At 41.9% G+C, this 23,345-nt stretch overlaps 1 long non-coding RNA gene across 1 annotated transcript in view; it reads right to left on the bottom strand.

Annotated features, from left to right (window-relative positions):
- LOC115647715 overlaps positions 1 to 23,345 on the bottom strand; it is a 74,370-nt gene that overhangs the window by 31,214 nt on the left and 19,811 nt on the right. The window contains exon 2 of the long non-coding RNA XR_003999388.1: positions 7,374 to 7,442. This is a non-coding gene — a long non-coding RNA (uncharacterized LOC115647715). The remainder of the gene's footprint in view (positions 1 to 7,373; positions 7,443 to 23,345) is intronic.

Below are 23,345 nucleotides of genomic sequence, written 5' to 3'. Positions count from 1 at the left end.
GAAAAAGGGCACAGTGGTACGTTGTTCTGTTTATTCACCTCAGCAAGACAAAAATAAAAAGAGACCCGCTCACTCAGGGCCGGCTCCAGCTTTTTTGCCACCCCAAGGGGTGAAGCAGGGGGCTGGGGGGGAGGGGAGATAAAGCCGATTGGCAGCACTTTGGCAGCAGCTCAATTGTGCCGCTCCATTCTTTGGCAGCAATTCAGCGGTGGGTCCTTTGCTCCCTCTTCCTCTTCGGTGGCACTTCAGCGGCAGCTCAAAGAGGAAGAGAGGGACTGAGAGACCCGCTGCCGAAGACCCGGACGTGCCGCCCCTTTCCATTAGGTGCCCCAAGCACCTGCTTCCTCCACTGATGCCTGAAGCCGGCCCTGTGCTCACTACAATACTGTGTTGACCTCCCATGGTTCAGCAGATTCTCTGGTTTGGCAAAGGTCAGGTCCTGAGGGTGCCAGACAAGAGGTTCAACCTGTAATTGAATGCTGCTGTGCGCTGTGCACACATGCCTGATTAACGGATTGGGACGAGTTGCACAGAAGCCTTATTGATGAGCCCAGGCACATACAACCTTCACCATAAGGAGCATTTCTCTCAGATTGTATTCTATCCACTGCTGCCGATGGAGAAGATATTCTCTGACTGCACTCTACTACCACAGGTCTGCCCCCAGACCCCCAGTTAAATACTAAAGTAAAAAAACAGAGGAAATTAATATGCAAAACACTTCATTGTTCAGGCTTGCTCCCCCCCCCCCCAAATACCTAACACAATCCCAGCACTGGAAAATTAAGCCATCTACTAGTATTTACTCTCTTCCTACATGATCCTGTGTACAGCAGCCCTAACTGCTTCACAATGGAGTTTTTTCCTGTAGAGTTCATCTTAAGATTTCCCTACACTGGGAATTTCCAGCCACTGATGTACCCGCACCAGTACAAACCCTACTGTAGGCAGGCAAAACCGTTCTTTGCATTAGGGCAGTTTGCCCCCTACTCAGAATTGGGATAAGCTGTGCCGGTACAGACAGTAGTTTACGCTGTCTACAGAGATGGCTTATACCAGTGGCTGTCGTGGTGGCACATCTGCCAGGGCAGGCAAGGCTTTAGCACTCCACATATTCTATGCCAGTGGAAATTCTGAAGCATGGAGGGGACAACTGGCCACTGGAAAGCCTCAGAGAGAGAGAAAGAGAGAAGAGAACCTTTTTTCTCTTTACTATCAGAGCTTGTACAACAGGAATAATCTATATTCATTTGTATTATACAGGCGATAAAACACACCTTAGCTTCAGTTCCACATTTAGCCAATCACAGACACCATTTGTTGCCTCGTATATTACAAAGCAATAGAGATTTAAGGGATAATGGTCATAGCGGCAGAGTATACAAAGCAATAAACTGCTTTGGAGGATGGTTAAATGCCAAGCGATGCTGCAGCTTCAATGCCATAAACATTATTTCTATTATATGACAAGATAAGAGGATACAATAAGCCACAAAGAAGAAAAATCATTTTCCTGCCCTCATGAAAGTTCTGGGCTTCTAGTTTCTTGGACTTTCCAGGGACATCACCTCAATGAAATGGGCTTCGAAAGGAATAAATTCTTAAATTAAGGGTGGGTTTAAGACCCAAATGATTGTTTGAGGAAATGGCTTGTATAAAAGTGATGTGATGAGATTCTGTAAGTGATGTGTCACTTAAAAATGAAATGTTCTGTTTTTTTGGGGGTGGTAACTGGCCGAAGTCCTCCTCCTTGTAGATTATATTCAACATGATTGCATCTCCATTAAAACAGCTCTCTAGTTTAGGCAACTGTTATGGATGAAGCATATTAATAATGACCTTCTTTCCATAATAACACTTCATTAAAAAAAAAAAAAATCGAAAAAAAATGTGCAACCCTCACAGATAGCATTATAAAGCAGGTGGAAGTAGAGGGAAGTATATTCCATTATCACACACACACACACACACACACACACCATTTCACACCATCAGTCAATCATTCAATTCCACTTTCAATCCCGAATCTTGGAAGTGCTTTTAAGAGGTAGCTAAGTATTTTTACATAAGGGGAAAACAGGCACAGAAACTAAGTGACTTGCCTCAGGTCACAGTAAATCAGTGGCAGAATTCTGAACAGAATCCATGCCTTCCTCTCAGACCTTTGTCCTAGATGCCTAAGATGCTTAAACCTGGTAAAATCCTACCTTTTATTAGTGAGTCAGTGCTGTATCATTATACATTTTTAGTTAATACCTCTCCATTGTAATGACAACATTAAAGTTTATTGCTAACATTTAGTTCCAAAGGGTGTAGTTAATCACAGAGAGTGTATTTTAAACAGGATTAGAAGACTATTTTAATAATCATTAGCTACAGCATGACACCTTCCCCAACAGGACCTTTTGGATCTGTTTCACATTACATACAACAAAAGCCTTACTCAAGGCACAGTTTTGCATCTACTATAATCAATACAGAGACTAACATGCTTCTTTATTTTCTTTATTTCCTTCAGAGAGAGTGTTGCAGCCAAGGGACACATTCTTGTTTGCCAAAAAGAGGAGCTATTGAACAATGAGAGAGGGAGTAAGTGGGGGGTGTGGTGGAGAGAGAGAGTAATCTGTCCTCTTAAAATAAATAAATAAATAAATAATAATAAAAAAAAAACTGCACAGCACATCAGATAAACGACCTTCAGCAGAATCTTTTTTAAAACGTATATGCAGCACATTTAGAGCTCAGCTGGGTCACATCAGACTCTCTGTTGGGAAGTAATCATGTACAGAATCCAAAAATAGCAGCCATTAAAGACCTAGCAACCAAAACATGTTTACATACCCACTGCAAGCTCACTAGGTTTGATTATATGGTGAGTATAGTAAGATCTTCTAATCTATTTTAGGTATCCACTCCCCCTCACCTTCCCTTATCACAGCATTTTTCTAATTTCTATACAGAACCAGTGGAGGGGAAGGGAAAACTAGCAAGAAAGGAAGTAAAGCGAGACGCTGGCCACAACCACATAGGAAAAGAAGAGCCAACTGACAACTCATATAAGGAAGTCATGGACTTCTCCCTTTAGCAAAAATGTGTGTGTGACTGGCTTCATAACAGTTGTTCCAAGTCTGGTTTTCAGAGCTATTTGAATTGTTCTGCTTTCTCCTTTTCCCTCTTCTCCTGGGCTCACATGCTCTTTAATGCAGTGTTTCCAAACGGTGGCTCACTGAAGAGCATAAATGAGTTCTGAATTGCAAATAAAACCAGGAGACGTGTGTGTGTGTGTGTTATAGATAAATAGATAGGTGGTGGTGACTGGTGTCAGCTTATTTGCTATTCCTGAATGGTGAGCAGAGCCCACCTGCAGCTAAGGGCCCACCTCAGGTTGACCAGACATCCCAATATTAGGGGCTTTGTCTTATATATGCAACTATACTACCCCCAAATGCTCTAATTTTTTATGCTTGCTATCTCATCACCCTCACAGCCTCAGTTGAGGAATGGGTCAAAGAACGAAAGATCAACTGATTCCATGGGACAAAAAAATAATAAAAAAAACCCATCACACCACAAACAAAATAAAACAAAACAAAACCTACACACACAACCCAAGAATGGGAGCATGATTCTAAGATTTAAAACAAGGGAAAAGAATGGGACACGTGAACAGAGAACTCCTGGCAGCCCTGCAAAGAAGTTCAAGGAGTCAAAGGACACTACCAAAGGAACTCCGACCAGCTATGCAAGATAGTCACATATAGGGGCCCCACAATCACTGAGGCTCCCTCAAGCTTCCCCTCTCTGGTCTGACAGAGAGAGTTTTGCACAATGTTCGGGGGGGTGATGAGGCAAACTCATGGCTTTTGGGGATCACAGATGCGGTGTGTACATAGGAAAAGATGTGGGGGTAAAGTGCAGCTGGGGGGGCTCTGGAGGAGCCAGAAAAAGAGGCTGTAACCTGGCACACTGCAGGTAAGTGCATCAGGGTCTCTGACAGGTGCCTGATCGACAGCCCTGCAGACTGATGTTTAGAAAGTATGCACTGCGGCAAGAAAAGCTTCATCTTCCAATGTCCCTCACCCCTGACCTGAAGGGACAGTCCTCCAGAGTGGAGAGAAGAGCCCTCCCCTACATTCATCCATCCAATCCTTGGCCTCTGCTGAAACTGGCAATAAAGGGACAGGCACGGTCATACTGTGATGGTAACTTCTATAACCTTTCTATTGGGAGCCGGACTGAGACTTATTTCATATAGAATATTGAATGTAGTTATTAGTGTCAATATTTTGAGTTGCAAGTTCTTTGGGGGCAGGAATTGTCTCTATTTCCTTGGAAAAGGTCTAGTTAGTGCAACAGTGTAAGCAATATTATATTAATAGAATCTTGGACCCATGTTTTCAAACTTAAAGTTGGGCATCAAAATAAAAAGTAGCCTGATTTTCAAAAGGTGCTTTCCCCTACAGCTCCCACTGATTACATCAGGAGTTGTAGGTGCTCAGGATCTTTGAAAGGCTGGGCCATTTACCTAGCTGCCTAGACAAAGATTTAGGCCAACTACATTTGGGAACAGTAGTCCCAATTCTTAGGCAACTTGGGGACAAATTCACCCATGGAATAAGTGGGTGCAATTATAATGGAAGCCACAGTTGAATTGACCCTCTATATTTGAGCACATGTTTACCTGAAGAAACCCCTGTCAAAAGTCAGGGTCTGGTGCCAGAAATGGCAGCACATGCCATCAGAATTTGACCAGTGTAAACAATCTCCCTAAAAGGGATGGTCCCCCAGTTTCTACTATAAAAATCAAGTTATTAAAAGCTACCACCCACGCTTACATACACATGGGGAAGTAGAAGTCTGCTGACTCTGTATTTCCTTGTTTGCAGTGACAAAAAAAGGTTGTCAATGGCGAAATTAACTTCAGCTGACATTCTGCCTCCCTAAATGCATTCAAAGTTGGATATTGACCTCTACATCCGGTACCAGACTGTTGTCTACGGTTTCTCTGTGTTATTGAATAGCTGCATTCCACTGCAGAGATGGCTGCATTTTAGTGGTGAACGCGATGCTTAGAGTTTGTAAAAGGCTTTAAAACCTTCAGGGTAAAGTGCACAACTGAAAATAATTAAAGGATTGGAAAACATGCCATACAGTGAAAGAAAGAGTCATGAACTCGATCTATTTAGCTTAACACAAAGATGACTTGGTCAGAGTCTAGATGCATCTACATTGGGAACAGCAAGAAAAATAAAGGGCTCTTTAATCTAGCTGAGAAATATATAAACGAGAGCCAATGGCTAGAAGTTGAAATGGACAAGTTTAAACTAGACATAAGGAGCACATTTTTAATAACGAGGGTAATTAACCATTGGAACAACTTACAAAAGGCTATGGTGGATTTATCATCACTGGAAATTTTTCAGTCAAGATTGGATGTTTTTCTAAAATATATTCTCTAGTTCAAACAGAATTCAATTCAGAGAAGTCCTATGGCTTGTGTTATACACATGGTCAGACAACATGATCACAGTGGTCCCTTCTAGGCTTATAGTGTATGCATCTGTCTGTCGCGCAGGGGCTGTCTACTACTGTGTCTGTACAGCAGCCAGTGCAATGGGGCTGCATTCTTGATTGGCCCTTAGGCACTGCTGTAATAATAAATAAATAATATTGGTGTAAAGTTAATATTTCAACATTAAAAATCAAGAACTGACAGAATTACACACAAGGAGGAGGAGGATTTTCCTTGAACAATGAAAGAGGAAAAAAAAGCAGTCACCCTTATAGCTCATTTGGGCGGGTTTTTTACAAATTATTTAAATAAAAGTTTTAGGTTGCCTCAGTTGCTTACAAATCTGATTTTAGAGTTATATAACTGAAGTCTTCATGTCAGTGCTCAGATACAGCAAGTATAATTTATGACGACTTGCACAATTTCAGGAACAAAAGGAAAGATCAAACAAGTTACAAAATCAAGTCCACATAAAGGCAGGATAAAAAAAATGCATCCGATTAGACTGATACTATACATGTTCTTCAGCAAAAGAGAGACTCAGCAATTGCATATGTTTTCAAAAAGCCAAAAGTAGTTGGTTAGTGGATTAGATTTTTCCACTATACAAAGTAGCTGTATCAAATCATCATCATGTTGTCTTAAAGCACATGCCTCAAGGGTAAAGAATTATCCCTTTTAATGTTCATCATGAAACACTCGAAGAGGCATCAATTTTTTTTTTTAAACGTAAATTATGCTGTGGGGATTCATCCAGGGAATTTGTTACGGCTCTTAAGTGTGTCAATTATAATAGTTTGGCAACCCATTTCCCTGACGGTGACCATTAGGTAACAAAGTGGATATGAATCACTGAAGATCTGGTTAAAAGCCACAAACCATTTAGGGGCATGCCTGTTCCCCCCTTCTGAAATTTTTGCACCATAGCACATAGGCTTTTAATTCATTAGCCAAAAGTAACTGCGGTAAGGAATTTTTGTTGGATTTTACCAAGTCCCCTCTGGAATGGCTCAATAGTTCATATGTTTTGGTTTTTAAAGGAAAAGTGAAAGTTGCCTAGATAGTATGGCAACCGGCACTACAAAGGATCATGAGGCATTAATGTTTTAATGAAGGGAAAGCGACACTGTCTGTTCTTAGAGGTTTGTTTTGCATTAAGTTAGACTTCAGGGAAGCACTAAGGGGGTGGGGGTGGGATTGTCATGGATATTTACGAGCTCAGGCACAAAAAAGTCTACTCACCTGTTCTTTATCACATGAAAAGAGGTACTTTACTCACTCATAACACACACACACCCCAACCACTCAACCCAGGCGAGTGAGCAAAAAAAAAAAAAAAAAGTTTTGCAAAGCTGCAACTAACACCAGCAGGTAATCTATGGAGGATTTTTTTTTTGGGGGGGGGGGGGGGGGAAGAGCTCAAAATAGAATCTAGCAGTTTGGGGTTCACATAGCAGCAAACCATCAACTGTCACATTCTCAGCTGCCTTACAGAATATGCTATCACAGCTAACTCATCCTGACAGAGAAGGAATATCTGTCCTTTGGTTAAATAGCCTTGAATGAACGTATGTAACACTATCAGAAAACATTAACTGGAGATCAGCGTGTTTTTTCTGGGCTGTGTGGGTCTTATGAAAGACACCAGCAGAATAACAATATGGCACAAAGCAAGGCAGATTTCATTACTTTGTAGTGCCTGCACTTGCTCATAACTTGGATTTACACACTGCAAATCCTCTGATCTGATTACCTCCAGTGATCATGTAAAATGCTGGTTTTAAACTCTTTGCCTCAGTGATAAAAACAGACACTTTGATTCACAACAACACATTCACAATAAAGTATACCGTAAAAGTACCTGTCCACAGCCAGGGGCATTGCACACAAACGGCCTGTCGTCTCCCATATTTCATATAGCTGGGCAAAGCTGAGGAGAAAGGAAAGAGGGATGGAAATTGTTAAATAACTTAAAAAATTCAAATATCAGGAGCAGACAATTACATTCCTTTAAAGAGCATAAGACTGCTGATATGAGGAAGAAGGGGGTTTCTGTGCCCCTAGATTACATATACAGAAGGAATTCATCCAGTCTGAGTTAAATGCTAAATTAACATGACTCAGTAATTTTTGCATTTGCAAAGAGGAAATTTTGTCTAGTAGTTAAAAGAGGAGCCATGACAGCCGAGTCTAATGGTCAGGATAAGGGATATGCAGTCAGCACTCCAGGGTTCCATTCCCGGTTCTTTCATGGCCTGGGATTTCTGCTCTCTCCATCTTAGGGTATGTCTACACTGCAGGTGGGGCATGGGTAGACAGACATGGTAGCTCTGCTCAAATAAGTGCACTGAAAATAGCAGTGTAGCCAGGGATAGCACAGGCCGTCACTCGGGCTAGCCACATGAGTACAAACCTGCCTGGACCCCCTGGCTATCTGAAGCTGCCTTCTCGTGCTAGTGCACATCTGTCTACCCGCACTGGGAAGAACTCTCCCAACTGCAGTGTAAACATACCCTCAGTATCCACCCCAAACCCCCATCTGGAAGTGGTGACTGTACCTACATGTCTCTCAGTAGGACTGTGAGAAATAAAACATCTGCAAAAACACTCCTGTATCCTCAGATGGAAGGTACTAGAGAAAAGCAAAGTATTAATCCAACTGTTTGTATACTATATTAAAAATCAATGAAGAAAATAAAGCATGTACACACACACACACACACACAGTGTAACGTTCTACAGAAAAACGTGCTACCCAGAAGCAGTTAGATAAATCGAGTCTGCTCTACATACAAGTTATATTTTCAATAGGAGAGAACTAAAATTTGTCATTTAATTAATTAAGGGATTATAGGAGTGGTGCTCCATTTTACAAGGCAATAATCTGGCTCCCTAGTGGGTAAACTACATGGTTGATGGCAAGGGTAGTTTATCACAGATTATAGCCAAGGATAACAAAGCACTCTGTCCTATTATGCTACAAGTGAAGCTATTCTTATTAATAAAAAATAAGAGTAAATAAAGTAACCCCCACCACCTCAAATTCTAGAAATAATAGTTCCATCCACCCACTGATATTTTTATAGCTGGATTTTAAAAAGCTATAATAAAGAAAATGTTATCTCTTCAGGGGGTTTACTGTGTGAACGTGTGCTGACTGTTCATGCTGCTTCCAGCCTCTCTCTCCGAGTTACGCTCTTGGCTGTAGAAAGTAGACATGCATCACTGGAGCCAAGAACAGAAATGGAACCAGAATGCAGCTAAAATTAGTTCATAAAAAAATACACCCTTTTTGTTTAGATTTTAAAATTTCTAACCATGTAAAAACACCTCAGTAGCACTGAGAGGGTGGAGAGTGTTATTTTTAGGAACTATATGGAAAGTACTCTAGTGGTGCAACAAAACAAGACGTGGAGGGTATGTGGAGAAGTTTTCATTTTAATGGGAGCTAAAGATGGCTTAGGGGTGTAAAGTAATAGCATATCTGAAAGGAATGATGAGATGTGGAGCTTTTCCCCTCCGTAGAGGGCTTGATCAAATCTGACCCAGATTGGTGCCGGCTAAAAACTGTTCAGCAGCCTGTGTGAAGTGAGTGGATTGCAATTCTGCTCTCTCTAAAGGGTATCTACAAAGTCTGCTGTCACAATTTGGACTATGTTTAGATTTATTAAGCAAATGAACTCTAGGCCCTATATAAACACGAGAAAACAATCGGTAAATAGCCTCCAAACAAAAATATAATGGACTAGCAACAAGGGAGCTTCATAATTTGCACATAAACAAGGATAACCACAAATATTAATCCCCTTCTCCCCACCACCACCACCCCCACACCCCTTCCAGAAAACTCAGGAAGTTAAATGGGTCTTGCAGAGTGCACTGAAGGTTAGTTAACAAGCTCAAAAGATCCTAAACGAAGCAGATTGGCTTGGGATTTTGTTTGTGGTTGGGGAAGGAGAACAGTTCCAATAGCAATGGTCCCTCACAGAAAATGCCCTGCTAGCAATCCCTCCCTCAGAAACCACAGGATTGTCAGCTCAGAGGCTTCTCCTGATCAGAAAAAACCCATGGGAGCCTCATCTGGGATGCAAACTGTTTAAGACTTTATCCATCAACAACAACATCTTAAATTGTACCTGTAAATCAGTATAGATCCTGGAGCATCATCATAGCACGAAGCAGGAGTTTTCTCATGGATCTGAAGATTATGGCCTAGAGAGCTCCTGACAGTGATCTAATCTCAAAATGGCAAAGGCATGGCAGATAACAGCAAGAAGAGTATCTATAATATGTCAAAAGCCTCAACAAGTACAGATTGGGGAGGGGGAGGGAAACATATCAGTCTCGGCCACATTTGTCTAAGATTCCAACTCAGACCCCAAATTGTGAACTTGAGAAACCAAAAGGTGAGTGCACGCCCTCTAATCAAGGGGGCTGATCTCTACCACTTCTTTGAGTTTCTAACCAGTCTACAAACATCACCACAATCTTCTCCAGACCAACAATCTTCAGCCAGCTAGCCCTCATTCTAGACCTAATCTCATTCAGGTATTGGGGAAAAAAAATCACTCCTATGCATCAGATGACAGCACAAAATAGAGATATAGATGTGGTGTTAACAACAACATATTGAAAGCAGGGTAAGTCCATGCTTCTTTCTTCAATAACTAACGTACACAAAGCCTTCAAACAGGAGGAATGACAAGGTCAAATGCCACAGTAATATGCATGTCTGCACCATGCCCATTCACTCAAAACAACTCTCTGAAATCTAGAAAGAAAAGAGCAAAGCGACCAGACAAACTCCATTAGCCCCAGCTATGGGCCAGAACCATCTCCCCAGAACCTTGTGGTAGGCTGTATCAAAGGAAGCAGATGGATCTAAAAGACCCAACATGGTGAATTTATCTTTGATTTCTTGCATTATTCATCTAAAGGAACTGATGCTGTTTCTGTACCATAACCAGATCAGAAATCTAACTGGACTGAAGGAAAAGTTAAGACTCCCTCCAAATCTTGCTAGAATTGCTTTGTCACCACCTTTCCCAAAAGAAGGTAAAGTTTGAAACAGGATGGTAATTTGGCAGGACTATCAGTATCAAGAGATGGTGTACTAAGACAAGACCTAACAATTGCCTATTCAAAGGAAGCTGGTACCCTGTTCTCCCAAAAGGATGTGATGGTATTCACCAAGGACAGTCCCAGTATATCCCCAGCTGGTTTTTACCAACCAGGAAAGTCATAGGTCCAACATGCAGTCCAAAGAGTCCTCAGTACCTCCAGACATTAGGTTAGCAATCATTTCAGTGTGGTGTATGGACTCAACCCAAAACTGTGCATCAGGTATTCCAGATTTCTAATCCCTGGTTAGACAATAACTTGTGCGGTCTTTGACAAGTTGATTCCCATCTTCATGCCTCAGTTTCTCCATTAGTAAAAGAAGATAACCACCCCTTGTTTCACAGAGTGTAACAATTAATGTTTAAACATCACTTTGAAGACGTAAACTGCTATGATTGCAAAGTCTTCAAACTGTTAATCTCAGTACCAAGGATTGTATGCCTACGGAGACTATGCCCCCCTCTCAGAGAGCCAGGGGTTAGGTACACTGGTGAAGCTGTGTACGAGGGGAGATTGCATTGTCAAGACAGCCATGGGGAATGAAGTCCTCTCTCAGTCCAGTGGTGAATTTCATCAGCAATTTTAAACAGCAATGGTTTAACAGCTCCAAAACCTGAAGAAAGAGCAATCATGCTGTGATAACAGGAGAATGGATGAAAGGTGGCATTAGTTATCTTTTAAAGTTTTGCAAAAATCCACCTTAAAAAAAGGTGAAGACGGTTATGAAGTTAAAACTAATAGTTTGGGGTTTTAAATGGAGCTGCACGGTGTACTTAGCTAGGAGGAGAAGTGATTTTATTTTTTCTAATAAAGTCTACTAAATTTGCAGGAGAATAAAAAGGGCTACTCTAATTTACAAGGCTAAAATCCTCACTTTTCCTTAATTCATGTAATGTCAGACATCTGTCACTTAAACAGCTTACTTCCTCCACCAATATTTAAGATTTTGAGTCTCTCTTCATTTGGTATTTATACTTCCAGTTCACATAAAAGCTGTTTAAGACATGAAAAAAAGGATCAGCAGACACTCTTGTGGCTTTGATAAAACTAATCAAAACTGGAGGGGAACCACTGTATTTCAGGTCCCCCTTCCCCTCCGACATTTCTGACAGTGTAAGAAGAGGCTCTGTTTAAAAATTTGAAGACTTGTGCACTATGAGAATTGCAGTTAACTGATCTTGCAAGATATCAGGAGGATATTCATTTTGTCCCTCAAAAACTATTAACTGCTCACTCACTAAGAATAATAACCTGCATGTGAATACATGTACAGAGATGTATATCACATTTAGTCAGGATAAATTGCTTCAATAAACTCTATTCTTAAGAAAAGGCAGAATAAGCAGATTATTGGATACTGGGAGAACAGCATTTTTATTCCTTTTCCCACAGCCCCAGGACCATATTTTGCTCTTTTGATTATTTTTAGCATGTTTGAAAAACAACATAAAGCAAAGAATTAGATTATTGAATCATTCTTTAAAATCCTGTCAGTGTACTTCTGAAGAGCATCTGCCACCTCATGGAAAGTTCTGATTACCCCACCGCTACCCCCCCCCCCCCGCACACACACACTGCAGCCCTTGTCCCAAAACTCTTTCCCTTGTGCCCCCATGTCACCTCCAACCCACTTTCCCAAACATCCAGGTTCTTATTGCCACCAGCTGCCTTCAGCACTTGTAGTTTTCAGGGCTGGGTGGTGAAACTACGACACTTATCCACTGCACTCAACCCCCATCACCATGCAGTACAGCCATCCTGAAGTGCAGCACTCATTGCACAGTTCTCCAAACAGGAAGGCTGAGTATGATAACAGGACATGCGCAAATCTGAGATTGTACCGTTCCCCACCCCACCCCTTTGCTCCTTCTGTTTCCCAATAAATGGATTTTTTTTTCTTTGAAAACATTATTATTGCATAAAATAAAAGACACCTTAGCCCAGGAAAGCAATAGGCACTGCAAGTCAGGGTATCATACGTAGCAAAACACAAATTCCGACTAACATTGGAACCACTGCACAGCACTTCACTCCACTCCCATGCAGGGCACCAGACATTACTAGTGGCTTTCATCCTCAAATTGCTCCCTCAAGGCATCCCTAACCCTTGCAGCCTTGTGCTGGGCCCCTCTAACAGTCCTGCTCTCTGGCTGTTCAAATTCAGCCTCCAGGTGTTGAATCTCTGAGTTCCATGCCTGAGTGACTCTTTCACCCTTCCCTTTACAAATGTTATGGAGGATACAGCACACAGATATTACCGCGGGGATGCTGTTATCGGCCAGGTCCAGCTTCCCATACAGAGAGCACCAGCAGCCCTTTAAATGGCCAAAAGCACACTCCACAGTCATTCTGCACCGGCTCAGCCTGTTGTTGAACCACTCCTTGCTGCTGACAAGGCTCCATGTGTAGGGTTTCATGAGCCACGGCATTAAAGGGTAAGCAGGGTCTCTAAGGATCACAGTGGGCATTTCGACTTCCCCTACGGTGATCTTCTGGTCTGTGGAAAAGTCCCGGCTTGCAGCTTCCCGAACAGGCCAGTGTTCCGAAAGATGCATGCACCTGTCCGAGCCAGCCTGCATCAGTGTCAATGAAACGCCCACGGTGATCCACAAGCGCCTGGAGAACCATAGAGAAATAGCCCTTCCAATTAATGTACTCGGAGGCTAGGTGGGCTGGTGCCGGAATTGGAATATGCGTCCCATCTATCGCCCCTCCACAGTTAGGGAAACCCATTTGTGCAAAGCCAGACACAATGTCATGCAGGTTATCCAGAGTCCAGAGTTACGGTTCTTCTGAGCAGGATGCAATTACTGGTCCTGCAAACTTGCATCAACACAATTCCAATGGTCAACTTCCCCACTCCAAACTGGTTAGCGACCGATCAGTAGCTGTCTGGATTTGCCAGCTTCCAGATCCAATAGCCACCCACTTCTCCACTAGCAGGGCAGCTCTCAATCTCATGTCCTTGCGCCACAGGGTGGGGGCGTGCTCGACACACAGTCCCATGAAAGGGGCTTTTCTCATCCGAAAGTTCTGCGGCCACTGCTCGTCATCTCAGACTTGCATGATAATGTGATCCCACTCACTTCCCACAGACCAAAAGGGAAGATAGAGCGCACAGTACAAAAAAAACGTTGAAAGATGGCACCAATGGTGGACAGAAGCAGACGGATTGCTGGGATGCAAACTGATGCATCACAGGGAGTGGGACAGGACCCAGAATGCCCTGCACCCCCCGCATCTTCTCACAAGCCACAGCACCAGAATGGGAAGAGGTGCTCTGTGGGATAGCTGCCCACAATGTACCGCTCCCAATGCCGCAAATGTGGCCACACCAGTGCTCTTGCAGCTGTCAGTGTGGACAGACTGCAGTGCTTTCCCTACTGCGCTCTACGAAGACTGGTTTAACTCAAAGCGCACTACATTTGCGAGTGTAGCCATGCCCTGAGAAAAAGCTTCTGCTTCCAGAGCCTGTATATTTTCTTATTCCCATCCCTCTCACCCTTCAGTAGTATATGAAAACAAGAGCTTTGTTTCTGAGTTTTTCTGTTTCTTAAAGTTTCCCCCAACTTAAGTCAACAACTTAATACCATCATCATTTCCAGATCAAGACCATTACAGTGCCACAAAAAGATTTATGAGTCCTCCCAAGAGGAGTGTAGACAATAGTATAACACCTCACCCTTCTCTAGCATGATTCATCCAAGAAGTTCAAAGTTTGCAAAAATCAATGCCGAATGCTGGACATTTTTTCTGTGAAATATATGGCTCTCCATTCTTAGGGACTGTTTGTTATTTCTGATACCGAGATGAGTGAGGAAAAATCATTTTAAATGGCTTTTGAGCATGCCAGAAGGCCATGTGATCCATTAAATATCAGGCTTACACAAAAGATGTGTGTTTCTGATAACACTGACCATGAGCCAGGCACTTTCCAAACAGAAATAAGGCACAACCCCTACTCCCAGGAACTTACACTTGAGAACTATTCCAAGCTCTGCCACTGACTTGCTCTGTGACCTCGGGCAAGTCACTTCCCACCATGTGTCTCGGTTTCTCCAGCTATAAATTGGAAATGATGCTTGCCCACCTTTGTAAGCACTTTGAGAATTGTGCATAAGTAGTATTAACACTGCATTAACAACTTTTTCACATTATATAATAAAGTTAGATTTGGCTCCACAAGGAAGTTTAACAAAGCAAAACCTTCTCTAATTTAAACTAATGACTCAGACTCCTTGCACATTAAACACATTAGAGCAAAAAATAAATACCAAGGATACTGCATCACAGGGTGCACTCTGCTCATGTATTTGATAGGAGTAAAATGAAAATTCAATATGGCAAGCAATAAAGTAATATATTTTGTGAATAATGAAGGCTTATGAAACAAAAGATCTCCCAAACATTCATATTACACTTTCAGGAATTTCAGGATAGACCATTGTGGTTTTTGGAAGAATTATTAGGTTTGTGGATTAGTAGTGAGAGAATTAGCAAGACACTACTATATTTAGATTTTCCAAAAAGTCAGAGGAGGAATGTAACTGTTTTGGTGCAGGAACATCTATTTTGTCCGTCTGCACACCACTTACCATGCTTTATTACTTAATACACTATAATTCAGTCACGAGGCCCAACCAAAATGTGCTTGCAGAACATCTTACCAAAAGCATTGGGAACTAGAAAAATTCAACCAAATCAAAGTATCAGATAGAGAATCACAATAGGACATACCTATAACATGACACAGACTTGCTTTGGAACTGGATCACCTTTGAAGCATTTGAGATTTCACACCTGAAAATGTATAGTGGAACAAACAACACAAGAACCTATGAGAGGGCCTTGGAAGGAGGAAAGTCACTCCCATAAGTGACATTAACAGTTCTAAAGGTTTTGATGTAGGTTGACAGAAGCTAAACGATCTCTCATGCTTAGCACTTTTGTAGTAGTTTATATCTTCAAAGCACTTTAAAAGTAGCAACACCCATGTCAGGAATGTGTTCTCCCATTTGAAGGAATATGTCTAAACTAGGATACAAAGGTATATTTAAAAAAATGCTAGCTAAAACATTTTAACTAAAATGTTTGAAAACTAGTGTAGACAGGGCAAGCTATATGGTAACACGTTACCTGGCTGCGACAAATCCTAGGGTAGACAAGCCCTTATTGCGGGAGGGGGAAAAGGTGGAGAGGTTAAGAGTTTTGCCCAAGGAATTAGAATTCTAAGGATCCTGACTCCCAGTCCTGTGCTCAGGTCCCCTCTATTTACAGAGTACAGTATACTGTAATGTACACTTTATCTCCCAGTTCTCATGAACAAGGGAAGACGTAGGTCTTTTTAAACACAGCTGCAGCTAGCAGTAGTTGGCTCTAGACCATTCTTCTCATTGTTCATCTCTTCTATATTTCAGGACACACTAATGATGTAAATCAATCTAAGTTACGCTAGTTCAGTTATTTAAATTACATAACAGAAGTCGACACAGCTTGGGTCGACTTATGACTAAATCGACACCACTGCATCGACTGCAGCAGTGCTCATTTAGCCAGTAGTGTAGACATGGCCACTGACTGCTACATCAATAAAAACTTTTAGGTGGGGGTTAAGTAAAGTTACATAGGTCAGAGAACAAACTATACGGGTTTTTCAGATGTCTGCTTTGCTTCCTATGTTGCTTCAGAGGTTGTTGTGTTAATTGTTTTTGCTCCAAAGAAAAGAAATCATAGAATATCAGGGTTGCAATGAATCTCAGGAGGTCATCTAGTCCAACCCCCTGCTCAAAGCAGGAGCAATCCCCAACTAAATCATCCCAGCCAGAGCTTTGTCAAGCCTGACCTTAAAAACCTCTAAGGAAGGAGATTCCACCACTTCCCTAGGTAACCCATTCCAGTGCTTCACCACCCTCCTAGTGAAAAAGTTTTTCATTATATCCAACCTAAACCTCCCCCACGGCAACTTGAGACCATTACTCTTTGTTCTGTCATCTGCCACCGCTGAGAACAGTCTAGATCCATCCTCTTTGGAACCACTTTCAGGTAATTGAAAGCAGCTATCAACTCCCCCTTCATTCTTCTCTTCTGCAGACTAAACAAGCCCAGTTCCCTCTGCCTCTCCTCATAAGTCATGTGCTCCAGCCCCCGAATCATTTTTGTTGCCTGTCGCTGGACTCTTTCCAATTTTTCCCACATCCTTCTTGTAGTGTGGGGCCCAAAACTGGACACAGTACTCCAGATGAGGCCTCACCAATGTTGAATAGAGGGGAATGATCACATCCCTCGATCTGTTGGCAATGCCCCTACTTTTACAGCCCAAAATGCTGTTAACCTTCTTGGCAACAAGGGCACACTGTTGACTCATATCCAGCTTCTTGTCCACTGTAAACCCTAGGTCCTTTTCTGCAGAACTGCTGCCTAGCCACTCAGTCCCTAGTCTGTAGCAGTGCAGAGTCCTGCACTTGTCCTTGTTGAACCTCATCAGATTTCTTTTGGCCCAATCCTCTAATTTGTCTAGGTCCCTTTGTATCCTATCTCTACCCTCCAACATATCTACCATTCCTCCCAGTTTAGTGTCATCTGCAAACTTGCTGAGGGTGCAGTCCATGCCATCCTCTAGATCATTAACGAAGATATTGAACAAAATCAGCCCCAGGACTGACCCTTGGGGCACTCTGTTTGATACTGGCTGCCAACTAGAGATCAAGCCATTGATCACTACTCGTTGAGCCTGATGATCTAGCCAGCTTTCTAATCACCTTATAGTCCATTCATCCAGGCCACATTTCTTTAATTTGCTGACAAGAATACTGTGGGAGACTGTATCAAAAGCTTTGCTAAAATCAAGGAATAACACGTTCACTGCTTTCCCTCATCCATTCCAGTTATCTCATCACAGAAGGCAATTAGGTTAGTCAGGAATGACTTGCCCTTGGTGAATCCATGCTGACTGTTTCTGATGCACTTGAAAGAAAAGAAAGTGATCAGGACTGATTCTTTGAGAACCTGCTCCATGATTTTTCTAGGGACTGAGGTGAGGCTGACTGGCCTGTAGTTCCCCGGATCCTCCTCCTTCCCTTTTTGAAAGATGGGCACTACATGAGCCTTTTTCCAGTCATCCGGGACCTACCCCAATCACAATGAGTTTTCAAAGATAATGTCTGTACGTCTCACAAAGAAGGCAGACAGAAATGGGAAAGTGGGAAAACGGTAGGTTCTGTGAAGGAATGGGGTTGAATCAGGATGCAAGGGAGCCAGAGGAATAAAGGTTTGGGTGCTCCCTATTCAAGGCCACAGCCTGTCTCCCCACACAGGACCCCCTGCACATAACCCTCTTTCCCTCCCCCAATCCCATGTATATCCCTGGCCTCCCCAAACTCTATCAGTGAATTCCCCTGCCACCTGCACATCCCTCTCACTTGCAAGTAGTTAGAAGCTGTTTCAGGCAGAACCCCAGGTTCGGAGTTTCCCTGATAGTTGTTTCAGTGGTTTTACAACCATGTTTTCATCTAAAATAATAATAGTTCTTTACCATGTTGCTGTGAAACACTCACACAAAAAACACATGGAACTGTGAAACTAACTAGAAACTAACTATACACAAACTGTCATATGTGAAGTTAAAGTACTTTTGTCCTTGTCTACATTGGCCAAAAATGTGTGTTTTTCAATTAAGTTAGCTTTAATGGATTAAACTCTCCTCCAATACTTGTGCAGATGGAATTTAACACCTTTAAAAAGTTGTTGCTAGACTCTCCTTAAGCTAGAACACAATTAACCCAAACGATCCTGTCAAACATTGTTTACACCAGTGGTTCTCAACCAGGGGTACGTGTATCCAGAGGTCTTCCAGTGGGTACATCAAGTCATCTAGATATTTGCCTAGTTTTACAACAGGTTCCATAAAAAGCATCAGTGAAGTCAATACAAACTTAAATTTCATATAATTACTTGTTTATACTGCTCTATATACACTATACACTGAAATGTAAGTACAATATTTATTTCCAATTGATTTATTTTATAATTATATGGTAAAAATGAGACAGTAAGCAGTTCTTCAGTAATAGAGTGCCGTGACACTTTGATTTTGTAAGCAAGCAGTTGAAGTGAGGTACACAAGACAAAGATCAGGCTTCTGAAAGAGGGGTACAGTAGTCTGGAAAGGTTGAGAGCAACTTGCCTACACAACTGTTTGGCGGGTGGGAGGGTTGTTAATTTCAGCTAATTTAACGGAAAAATAAGTATTTTTGGCCCATGCAGACATGACCTTATATGTCTCTCATAACAAATGAAAGGGAAAAGGTGACAGAGAGGGAGAGGTGTGATATAAAATGACATCCCCCCTTACTACACAAGTTTAGGCCATGTCTACCTTCCAATTATGTCGGTAAAACTTACGTTGCTCGGGGGGGGAGTGGAGGGGGAACACACCAAAGTGACATACATTTTGTTGGCATAAGCGCTCCTACGCACAACACTATGTCGGCGGGAGAGCGTATCTGGCAGACATAGCTATCACCGCTCATTTAAGTGGTTTCATTATGTTGACAGGAGAACACTTTCCTGTGGGCATAGAGCAGCTACAGGAGCTATCTTATAGCATTGAAGCTGTATTGGTATAGCTGTGATGCTGTAAGCTTTTTAGTGTAGACATGGCCTTAAGCACTTCAGTTTGCTGTGTAACTATCACGCTATTAACTTGTGATGAAAATCATATTTGGGAGACTGATGTGAGGAGTCATTCTTGTTTATTTCAATAATCAAAAGTTCAAACAATTATTTTTAAATAAGTTTAATGCCGCAATGATTAGGCCTCAACTGAAGTAGCGTATCCAGTTTTAACTGCCACGTTTCAGGAAAGATGGACAAATTGGAGGAAGTCCAGAGAAGAGCAACAAAAATTATTAAAAGGTCTAGAAAACATGGCCTATGAGGGAAGATAGAAAAAACTGGGTTTGTTTAGTCTGGAAAAGAGGGGACATAACCGGTTTCAAGTACATTAAAAGGTTGTTACAAGGAGGAGGGAGAAAGCTTGTTCTCCTTAACCTCCGAGGACAGGACAAGAAGCAATGGTTTAAATTGCAGTAAGGACGATTTAGGTTGGATTAAGAAAAACTTCCTGGCAGGGTGGTTAAACACTGGAATAAATTGCCTAGGGAGGTTGTCGAACCTCCATCATTGGAGATTTTTAAGAGTAGATTAGACAAACACCTGCCAGGGATGGTCAAGATAATACTTAGTCCTGCCATGAGTGCAGGAGACTGGACTAGATGACCTCTTGAGTTCCCTTCCAGTCCTACAATTGCATGATTCTATGTCAAAGTGCTAATCAGCCCATGAATTTGGACATTAGCACAACCAAGTGCTAAGTTTCCCACTTTACTTCAGTCCAGAGACTGAAGTATTCCCAAAATGTGCTCGTTAATTCATTAAAAAACAAAACAAAACATTTTATCTTACTCTAGACAGACCTTAGGGGTAAAATTTAAACAGGGCTTCCTAGGAAATTAGATATATAGAACTTACTGACAACAGGAATGAAAGGCCAGTCTGCCACAAGGAAAATTCATCCCCTAAAAACATGCTGGCATCTCATGGAAATCATTTAAGAAGCTGTTCTATGTGGGAACAGTTTCTCATATCATATGATCTGCATTTTTTCTTATTTTTATTGCAAGTGTGAAATAACCTTGAGCCTCTCCGAATATGGGATCTATAAAGTGCTTTGATTATATATACACAAGTTTTACAGATGGGAAAACCAAGGCAGGGAGTTTAAGCAATTTGCCCAAGGCCACAGAGTGAGTCAATGGTTTTTGTTGGCAACATTATAAGTCAGTTGCTGTGAGGGGGACTATGATCTAAATCTTGTGAAAAGAAAGCTGTCTTCTGTACAACTATTCACCATGTACAATCCCCCCCCCCACCCCAAACCATGAAGCACTCCTCTGATTCCCCTTTCAGAACTAAGCTATAAACTAACTTTCTTGTTTGTAAACTCTCTACTGACTTGTTCTACGCTGAACTCACAAGACCTCAGAACTTCTCTTCTGGACACACACTAACCTGTAGGATTCTCAGCTCAAGGCTTGTGCATCTGACCCATGCCCTTCCTGGCTTATAAAGCAGAATCATGATCAACCAGAGCCATTCTGGATCAAAATACCCACTGCCCCATTCAAGGAAGGAATCTTCCCTTTCTCCATTAAGCAGCCAATAGCATGATCAACAATGAAGAAACCCATCCTGGATACATCAATTCTGGCCAACGACTGCCCAATATAAGTGATCTCTCTCCTGCCATCCATCACCACCCTCTGATAAACAGAGACTAGGGGCACCATTCCTTACCCATCCTGGCTAATAACCATTAATGGACTTAACCTCCATGAATTTATCCAGTTTTCTTTTAAACTGATATAGTCCTAGCCTTCCCAACTGCCTCAGGTAAGGAGTTCCACAAGTTGACTATGTGCAGAACTTCCTTTTATTTGTTTTAAACCTGCTGCCCATTAATTTCATTTGGTGTCCCCTAGTTCTTATATTATGGGAATAAGTAAATAACTTTTCCTTATTCATTTTCTCCACATCATGAGTGATTTTATGTACTTCTATCATATCCCCTCATAGTCTCCTCTTTTCCAAGCTAAAAAGTCCTAGCCTCTTTAATCTCTCCTCATATGGGACCCATTCCAAACATTCCATTCCTGAGGAAGCTCAGAGAAGCTACCCAAAGGCCAACTTCAAGCTTATTTAATTGAAGTCAATATCCTAGAAAATCTGGATTCAGGTCGGGACCTGGAATTGAAACCACCTCAGTGGCCTAACAAATGGTCTCCTGTTAACGGACAGAGGGCAGACATTCATTCTCATCCTCCTGGACCTCTCTGCAGCTCTCAACACTGTCAACCATGAGATAGACAAGACAGCACTTGAGAGATGTGGCAGAAGTTCAGGATAATGCGCTAAAATGGTTTGAGTTCTTCCTGGGGGAAGCACCCAACAAGTGATAATGGGAAACAGCAGTTCCACTGCTAGAACCCTCACTTGTGAAGTTCCATAAGAATTAATTCTTTCTCTGGTCTTATTTAACATCTGCATGCAGCCACTAGATCAACTGGTCAGATGACATGGACTACCTGTCACACCAAGAATAGGCAGATGACACAACTCTACTTATCACATATGACCACTCCATTACCAAGACCAGATAGCCCAGAGTTTGGACAAGATCAGCTCATGGATGAAGAACAGCTGGTTGAAACTGAATCTGAGGAAGACAGAGATGATGCTGGTGGGGAGATTAAAACATTTTGAAGAGTTTGCAGCCACGATACTGTCTTCTTTCTACTCTCTCTCTCTCATTTGCCAAGATGGGATGGAGTCTTCTAGCCAATGATGACCTAGCTTCATTTATTCAGACCTTTCTCCTCTCTTGGCTAGGCTACAGTGATACAATATACCTGAGCATGAAGTCTTCAGTGCTTAAGAACTCCAATGGTACAGAATGCTGAAGCAAATTCTTAGCAACACTGGCTACTGCAAACACATCAAGCTTGTCGTCCACTGGCCTCCCATTGAGAATCAAATCAAGTTCCCATACAGTATCACCTTAAAAATCAACAAAATAAGGTAAAGTCTATGCTGTGTCCTTATTTTCAGGGTACTCAATGGCCTGAGGTCAGGGTAGCGAAATGATAGCCAACAGCTCCATTGCAGCCCTTTTATTTCAAATTGAATTTAGTAATTTATTTTTTTTATTAGCTACCATGGGTTCAGTTCTTCTTGCTACAGTTTCAAGCTCAGAGAGAACATTACCTCTGGTGCTCTTCTCACATTTGGAGACACTAGGAACACATAAAGTCCAAGTGTGTGTGTGGTCACTATCCATGTACAATGTCTTATCTGTACTTAAAGTTTTATTAAAGCAATAAAGTTGCAATTACCCATGCATACATAAATCTTAAAAATGCATGCAATGACTAAGGCCATGTCTATAACGTACACTGGCATAGCGGTACAGATACAGCTGCGCTGCATCTGGTGAAGATGCTGTATGCTGATGGGCGAGAACTCTCCCGTCGGCATAAAAAAAAAACAAAACCAAAAAAACCCAACCCACCTCTGCAAGCAGCAGAAGTTATGTCGGCAGGAGAAGCTCTCCTGACGACAGAAAAATTTGTGTGCACAGTTCCTATGTCGGTGTAACTTATGTCACTCAGGGGTGGTTTATTCACACCCAAGTGATATAAATTATGCTGACATAGGCTATGTCTACAGTACAACCTAAATCTGTTGACACAATGATAAGTGGGTGATAAAATGAACTAACTGGTTATATCTGCGATGAAGACTAGTCAACAAATTTGTTTTGACACAAAAACTTTCAACATTAAAGATAAAGCTTGAATTTGCAGGAGACAGAGCTTTCTTGGAAGCCAGCTCTAGACTGTGGAATGAATTCTCACAGAAACTAAAGATCATCATAAACCTCACCATCTTCCACTCAATACCAGGCATATCTTTGACCTTGCCTTCTGTAAGGAGGATGGGTGGGTGTTTAAAACATTCCAGAACAGAACATTCAACTGCACACACTTCTCTTCTCCTTTCCGCAGGCAGGAGAACATTTTAGTCACATTGCTTAATGTACTACTGGAAGGCCCTCAGATACTATGGTGATGAGGACAATATAAGAACCTACACAGAA

Source organism: Gopherus evgoodei, chromosome 3 (genome assembly GCF_007399415.2).
Source record: "Gopherus evgoodei ecotype Sinaloan lineage chromosome 3, rGopEvg1_v1.p, whole genome shotgun sequence".
NCBI classification, from domain to species: domain Eukaryota; kingdom Metazoa; phylum Chordata; order Testudines; family Testudinidae; genus Gopherus; species Gopherus evgoodei.
The sequence above is the reverse complement of the archived record's forward strand: the minus strand, read 5'-3'. Positions and strand labels throughout refer to the sequence as shown.